This window comes from Pinus tabuliformis, chromosome 7 (genome assembly GCF_031772625.1).
Source record: "Pinus tabuliformis cultivar Carrire ecotype Pingquan chromosome 7, CPIR1, whole genome shotgun sequence".
Classification (NCBI taxonomy): domain Eukaryota; kingdom Viridiplantae; phylum Streptophyta; class Pinopsida; order Pinales; family Pinaceae; genus Pinus; species Pinus tabuliformis.
Window position 1 is genome coordinate 686582746 of NC_142293.1, and position 8348 is coordinate 686591093.

Sequence of the window (8348 nt, forward strand, 5' to 3'; positions counted from 1 at the left end):
TCGAAATTGTTTTCAAATTATTTTTGCAGATTTGTTTTTAAACGAATTGTATTGGTCAGAGTACAATGTTGAAATGTTAAGGGAAGTAATTTTTTTTTATTTTTTAATAAATGTCTTGTCTATTTTTGGCAAAGCAGTGGTGGTATAACCATGAATGGAAAATCCAATATAGTTATTGAATTAATTGTTCATTCTGAAATACAATACACTATATAAGACATTGAATTTTGTTGGTCATTATGAAATACATGATGTAATTACTGAATTAATTGTTCATTCTCAAATACATGATATAAGACACTGAAGTTGTTATTCATAATTTGTTCATTCTGAAATAGATGATATATGTCACACTCCCTTGCTATACAAGTAAAGTAAATTTTTTTTTTTTTGGTTTATCTACCATGCATAAACTATACATGCGATCCATATTAATATTTCTCGAATACACACTTTTGTAATATCTACATGTGTCTCGGTTTATCGAGCAGCACAGTTTCAAGTTTTGCTTTTATACATAAATATGGTTACACACATACTTACACACTCTATATAATGGTTATGCTGATTATATATTTCCCTCCTTTCAATGCTATCACCCATTTCAAAGGTTCGTTAATAGTTGAACGTGGACAAAGTTTGATGTAATGGCATAATACAACTCTGCGGTTGCAAATGCGGGATCTATACAACGCATGGAGTGGTTGTCAATCTTAAATGCTGGATTTATGGCAATTGCTGTCGAACTTCAGTTTATAATCCCAAGATATCCGAAACTGTGCGTTGAACCCGCTGGCAACATCACCATCTTCCATTTGGATGGATGAATGGTCAGCTGGCAACCCGCCATGTGACTACGCGTGCCCGGGGCTCCAAGCGCCATACGGCCGGATACCTTGGGCTTGCCATTTCGCACCTGATCTTTCCCGAACTCCAACGAGCCATCGAACGGTGGTAAGAGGCTGCTCCGGATCGAGGATTAAGATTGCGCCACGATGCGGTAAGGCAGATGAGATATTTGTAAGAGGTGTGTTTCCGTTTTTTGACTGATTCTATTTTTCATTTTAGTGTGACTGTGCCGCTCACAGCACTATGGCGATTGCATTGTTCTGAAATCCTTCTTACTCCAGCAACTTCGCGCCTCGGCTTCAGGTAAAATGTTAAGCTAACCTGGTTCATATTTTCTCAAAGCTTGATGTTTCGGGTAATAGTTTACGCCACACCAGTTTTTGGTTACCGCCGGCACAAGTCTTTCTGTTCCCGTTTCAGTCTTTCATTGTCTTCTAAATAGGTTCTCAGTTTATGAATTGGTTATCGTGCTCAGGTGGATGGCTTGTCGTTTAGCCCTCGATGACGAGAAGCTTCTTCACGCTACTTGCTAGCCCAATACCAGGTAAGGCTTATATACTGCTGAAGCTTTCTATGTTGGACCTTTCAGGGCCACGGCTGAACTTTTGTTCACTTGGGCAGGGATGCCGGGTGTCACTCTCTCGGATTTGGGTCCCTGTGCAAGCTCAAGGGTTTCCCTGTTGACAGTTTGTCTGTTCTACTTTTGCTTATCGGGTTTTTCGCCCCTGCTTAGACGGATTTCTTTGTTAGGAGGTGCTGCATACCGAGCACGACCATTTCATCCGTGTCTCATTGTAAAAGTGTAACTGTCTATTAACTATTAGCTTTGTCTTTGAACGCCGACAATAACTTGTTAAACAATGGTGCTGAAGTGGAAGGGTTTGTTTCCTGATTTAGACTTGTTGAAATAACTTGAATGAGACACGAAGGTTTTAGTAAGCTTTTAGCTCTACACATAATGTTTTTCGGTTTATCCGTCTTCTCTGTACTATACTATGTTTGCAGACTTAATGTTTAATTTATATTATCTCCCTATTCAGGGTAAAGCTATTGTTTTCCTTTCTTTTCAGATAATGAATTCATATATTACATGACTCGACTTTGGTGCCCTCCGCTGGCTAAGCACATGCTACGGCTCGGCTAGAGTGGCTCATCCAGAGCGGGGTTGCAAGTTAATCTTGGCTGAGCATGCATGTGACCACGGTTATTATGCCAGTTCCTCGGCATTCATACTTATTTGTTTTCGTATTATTTTAACCGTGAATGTATATATATATATTTCTAATCATGTGACACAGTTATGCGGTTATAAGAAAATGTTATTGAGTTGAACCTGTTTTGTTATCAATCTCTGGTTAATCCCGCGGTCCACTTGACCGAGGTTTAAGGTATTTCATCACCTCTCTATGGACAATAATATAGTTTAGTATATGGATTTGTTTGATCTGCATGTCACACCAGATTTACTTTCTGTGTACATTTTTGTGAATATAAGTGTATGCTACAGTCTCTTTCAGCAGAGAATGTTTATAATTTCCTTTCCGGTTTCTGAATACAAAGATTACTAGTCTTTCATTTTCGATTATTGAATATGGAAAAAGGGTTTTACAATATTTATTCCCTGTCATTAAATCCTTGCTACCGCCAAGATTACAGTGATCTGTTCGTTATGTTTTCACTTTTATTTCAAATAAAGAATGCAGGTTCTGTCTCTGTCCGTCACATAGAATCTAATACACACTTTTGTAATATCTACATGTGTCTCGGTTTATCGAGCAGCACAGTTTCAAGTTTTGCTTTTATACATAAATATGGTTACACACATACTTACACACTCTATATAATGGTTATGCTGATTATATATTTGCCTCCTTTCAATGCTATCACCCATTTCAAAGGTTCGTTAATAGTTGAACGTTGACAAAGTTTGATGTAATGGCATAATACAACTCTGCGGTTGCAAATGCGGGATCTATACAATGCATGGAGTGGTTGTCAATCTTAAATGCTGGATTTATGGCAATTGCTGTCGAACTTTAGTTTATAATCCCAAGATATCTGAAACTGTGCGTTGAACCCGCTGGCAACATCACCATCGTCCATTTGGATGGATGAACGGTCAGCTGGCAACCCGCCATGTGACTACGCGTGCCCGGGGCTCCAAGCGCCATACGGCCGGATACCTTGGGCTTGCCATTTCGCGCCTGATCTTTCCCGAACTCCAACGAGCCATCGAACGGTGGTAAGAGGCTGCTCCGGATCGAGGATTAAGATTGCGCCACGATGTGGTAAGGCGGATGAGATATTTGTAAGAGGTGTGTTTCCCTTTTTCGACTGATTCTATTTTTCATTTTAGTGTGACTGTGCCGCTCACAGCACTGTGGCGATTGCATTGTTCTGAAATCTTTCTTACTCCAGCAACTTCGCGCCTCGGCTTCAGGTAAAATGTTAAGCTAACCTGGTTCATATTTTCTTAAAGCTTGATGTTTCGGGTAATAGTTTATGCCACACCAGTTTTTGGTTACCGCCGGCACAAGTCTTTCTGTTCCCGTTTCAGTCTTTCATTGTCTTCTAAACAGGTTCTCAGTTTATGAATTGGTTATCATGCTCAGGTGGATGGCTTGTCGTTTAGCCCTCGATGACGAGAAGCTTCTTCATGCTACTTGCTAGCCCAATACCAGGTAAGGCTTATATACTGCTGAAGCTTTCTATGTTCGACTTTTCAGGGCCACGGCTGAACTTTTGTTCACTCGGGCAGGGATGCCGGGTGTCACTCTCTCGGATTTGGGTCCCTGTGGAAGCTCAAGGGTTTCCCTGTTGACAGTTTGTCTGTTCTACTTTTTCTTATCGGGTTTTTCGCCCCTGTTTAGACGAATTTCTTTGTTAGGAGGTGCTGCATACCGAGCATGACCATTTCATCCGTGTCTCATTGTAAAAGTGTCACTGTCTATTAACTATTAGCTTTGTCTTTGAACGCCGATAGTAACTTGTTAAACAATGGTGCTGAAGTGGAAGGGTTTGTTTCCTGATTTAGACTTGTTGAAATAACTTGAATGAGATACGAAGGTTTTAGTAAGCTTTTAGCTCTACACATAATGTTTTTCGGTTTATCCGTCTTCTCTGTACTATACTATGTTTGCAGACTTAATGTTTAATTTATATTATCTCCCTATTCAGGGTAAAGCTATTGTTTTCCTTTCTTTTCAGATAATGAATTCATATATTACATGACTCGACTTTGGTGCCCTCCACTGGCTAAGCACATGCTACGGCTCGGCTAGAGTGGCTCATCCAGAGCGGGGTTGCAAGTTAATCTTGGTTGAGCATGCATGTGACCACGGTTATTATGCCAGTTCCTCGGCATTCATACTTATTTGTTTTCGTATTATTTTAACCGTGAATGTATATATATATATTTCTAATCATGTGACACAGTTATGCGGTTATAAGAAAATGTTATTGAGTTGAACCTGTTTTGTTATCAATCTCTGGTTAATCCCGCGGTCCACTTGACCGAGGTTTAAGGTATTTCATCACCTCTCTATGGACAATAGTATAGTTTAGTATATGGATTTGTTTGATCTGCATGTCACACCAGATTTACTTTCTGTGTACATTTTTGTGAATATAAGTGTATGCTACAGTCTCTTTCAGCAGAGAATGTTTATAATTTCCTTTCCGGTTTCTGAGTACAAAGATTACTAGTCTTTCGTTTTCGATTATTGAATATCGAAAAAGGGTTTTACAGTATTTATTCCCTGTCATTAAATCCTTGCTACCGCCAAGATTACAGTGATCTGTTCTTTATGTTTTCACTTTTATTTCAAATAAAGAATGCAGGTTCTGTCTCTGTCCGTCACATAGAATCTAATGTTCTTTCCTTTTTTTTTTTTAAATAGACAGATTACTTTCCACTATCTCTATTCTCTTAGCACAGAACCACACAAGAAATTTCTCAGCGGATATACATAGTAAGCCATACCTGCTTAACAACAAACCTACTTGTAATGCTTGTCAAACCACCCGTCCGTAGGAAGATTCTTCTCGATCTTCCACCCCCAAGCACTTTTACAGACTCTCTTGACTGCAATTTCACTGGCCTCGCCAGATCTCGCTATCTGATCCTAGCCAGACATAGCGAATACAGGAAAATCTCTTCCTTTTTCCTATGCTATCTGATCACTACCAGACATAGCATTCCTTCTTCTTTTTCTGCCATCTGATCCTTACCAGACTTGGCAATCTTTCCCCTTTTTTCTCTGGGGACTCAACTACCTCCTGAAGGTAGTTAGGGTTTTTTTTATATTTTAACTGCCTCCACAGTTATTAACCATGATTAATCATATGCTCAAATCAAATAGCACTAACACAATTTCAGAGTTTTATACTTTTCAAATAAAGTTTTTGTTCATGGTTAACTTTACTATTTACCGATATTAACTTTTCACTAGGAGTATTACAATATAAGAGTTGAACTTGTTATTCATAACTCGTTCATTCTGGAATACCTGATATAAGATTTTGAACTGGATGTTCATAATGAAAGACATAAAAATAGATGGTTTTATGATAATAAAAAAACTAACATACTAATGTGATTTTATTGTTATAATATTTCCTTGTAGTTTAGGCCTATTACTCAATAACTTAAATTTTTCAAAATCCCTAAAACATGATCTTCATGTAAGAGCGTGTGAAATGTTACCAGTAAAAAAATATTGTAGGTATATTCAAATAAGTATATGGGAATAATATACTTTCATTAAATAAAAATTAATAAATTTATTATATTTTTCTTTATTATTTTTATTTAAATAAATTTTTAACTATAAATTATTTTATGTATATATATATATATTGTAATATACCTATTGTGATTAACCCCATGTAAGGTAATTTTAAATTACCAATCAGTTAATCAAACCTGCGTAAAAGTAATTTTAAATTACATATGAGTTACAACTAATTCTTGGCATTGGTTAAATGGATCAGCGAGCACCCTAACAAAAAGAAAAAGAAGAAGGTGGATGGAGAATGGTGTGCTGTAGTGACAAACAGAAGGGAAACAACTGAAGAAGAACATACCTGGTTTTGAACTAAGTCTGGTAGAGACCAGATAGTCAAGACACTGGGTGCGGTCTTACTGAGGATTGGTATCCGGTAAGAGTAAGCTCGGGGGGAGACTCAGGTCCCGAAGGACAAAGTCTCAAGGATGGGTGGTTAAAGAGCTTTACACAGGAAATTGCAGGAGGCTTGCTACCAGAAATACAATACGCACGGTGACCAGGTAAGTATCGGAAACCTACTGTATCTATAGTGTTTTATCAGAATGGTAGTTTAAATAATTGTTGTTACCGATTACAGGCTACTAGACTAGAACACTTGTAAATATCTACTATTCTTAGCATGTAAAGATTGAACGAGAAATAGAATCTGTATTCTGGTTATAATACCCAATCTTTGGGGATTTAAGGCAATAGTTAGGAATTGCTGCCTAACATTAAATGATGCATTACTCGTAAGACAGTAGAGCTGTAATATTCTCTATAGGAATCTCGAGACACATATCCTGTCTCTGTAGAAGTTAGGCCAGGCAAAAGGGATTTATATAACAAGAACAACAGAAGTTCTACGTTATTATGGGTACTGTAACCTGCATTTAAAAAAAAGGAATAAACCCTTACCCTATGAGTAACTGTTAATCTCGGGACCGCGTATGCTGGTCTCGTTACGTAAATGACAAACCCTCGTGGTGCCGAGTGGTAATCATTCAATGATGAAACGAGAGCCTGTTCTAAGGATAGTAAGGGCGTGAAATAAGCCTTACTGTAACCAGCCATTGATATATATATATATATAGACGAAAACAGGACATTCACATGTGATCCATAGAACCAGCTATACATACATTTCAGGTAGAAGAATTCAGAATTGTTAGAAAAGGAATAACCATAATAAATACTTGAAAACCAGTTGGTTCGAACAGTCGTCTATCCGCAGAGAATTCAAGCCGGGGTCGACCATGCATCCATCGAGTTTGGATGCAGGTGCAACCCTTATGGCGTTCCAAGTAAATGTATAATTATATAGACAAGAAAACCGTATTGCTTAAACATGAAATGTATAAGATTTGCTCCTCAAGCACTGTACAAAGAAGGAAGCCTTTAACTGGAATATAACCATGACCGCGTTAACAAAGGGCCACCATCCCATATTTGGTCCAGAGCTAAATACGTAAGCGGCGAAAGTATAGAGCATAATAACCTAAGCAAAGCTTAATAACATAAATGTAGCTACTTCACATAGCGGTCGAGTGGTACAGTCTCATGAACTAGAGATTGACCCTCCTCTGTTCCGCAGTATCTAAAACAAGGGGATTAACCCAGAAATCAAGAGGTTCTCCGTCATCTGTGCCCAAGAAGAAGATTGGGAGCTCAGAATCGCTCGGAGTATAACACAAACAGAAGACAAATACAGTTTAATCAATACACATCGGGGCTAGGAGGAAATCTCTGTATGCACCTGTGAAGAACCTGGCCGGTAGCATTTGACAGAGTGTGCAGACCGCCGAGCAGCTCCCAAAACCGCCATCCATAACCTGTAAAATAGGAAAGATCAGTGATTGACGTTCCTTGGGATTAAATACATAAAACCTCGAAATATTTAACCAAAACGAAAACTCACCGAGCCGGCTCAATAGCTGGTATCCCTGGAGTGGTGGCGCCATGACAATAATGCAAGCTGGAGAAGAAACTGTAACAGAACCAAGGGTTTGACACGCAGCCGAGACAGAATGGCGCGGAGACAATGGAACGCCAAGCAAAACCAAGGAAATCGCGAAGTATCCGGAGGATTTCCTTTATAAACACAAAGAGCCCTCTGGGAGACGTGGAACATTTTCCTCCATTGATCTCTGCCAACGATTAGCCACCGTTGATCATTGCGGGAATACCAAAGAGTAGGGCGGGAAAGTTCCTAACGGGAGCCATCCCCGATCACGTGAAGGAGTCAGGCAGCTTTAATGGTAAGTCCAAGTGTCATGAGAAGGCTTTGCCAACTCTCACCTTCAGCACGGAATCAAGTACGTGTAGATGCAAGGTATTAAAGTACTCACCGCACAGGTTAAAGTGCAGATATTTCATAACCATGTTATATGAACAGCTTTAATAAATCAACCCTTCGACATATGTATGGTAAGGTGTTGCAATAAGACCTTATGCACTATGCAGATAAGTTGTATATATACGGTTAGTGTTATTAGTGCATATAAGTTTTATGTACATGGTTACTATTATTATTACCGTGACCAATTTTTTTTTATATATACTTAAAGTTAAATGGGTAGAGATGTGACAATTGGTATCAGAGCCAAAGGTTGCAATACTGGCGCCTTTGGGAATTGGTAAGCGGAAAGGATATTGAAGTACACCATCAGTAGGCATTAACTCAGGTATGAGTTTAATCATTCGCATATTCATTTATGTCGTACACTACTTTTG

General features: G+C 38.7%; 1 long non-coding RNA gene across 1 annotated transcript; it reads right to left on the reverse strand.

Moving 5' to 3' along the window:
* Positions 1-7073: 7073 nt before the first annotated feature.
* LOC149249344 (uncharacterized) lies at positions 7074-7817 on the reverse strand. The gene is made up of 3 exons (XR_016265835.1): positions 7534-7817; positions 7372-7447; positions 7074-7257 (listed from the first exon to the last, which is right to left on the reverse strand). It is a non-coding gene; the product is annotated as an uncharacterized LOC149249344 (long non-coding RNA).
* Positions 7818-8348: the final 531 nt, after the last annotated feature.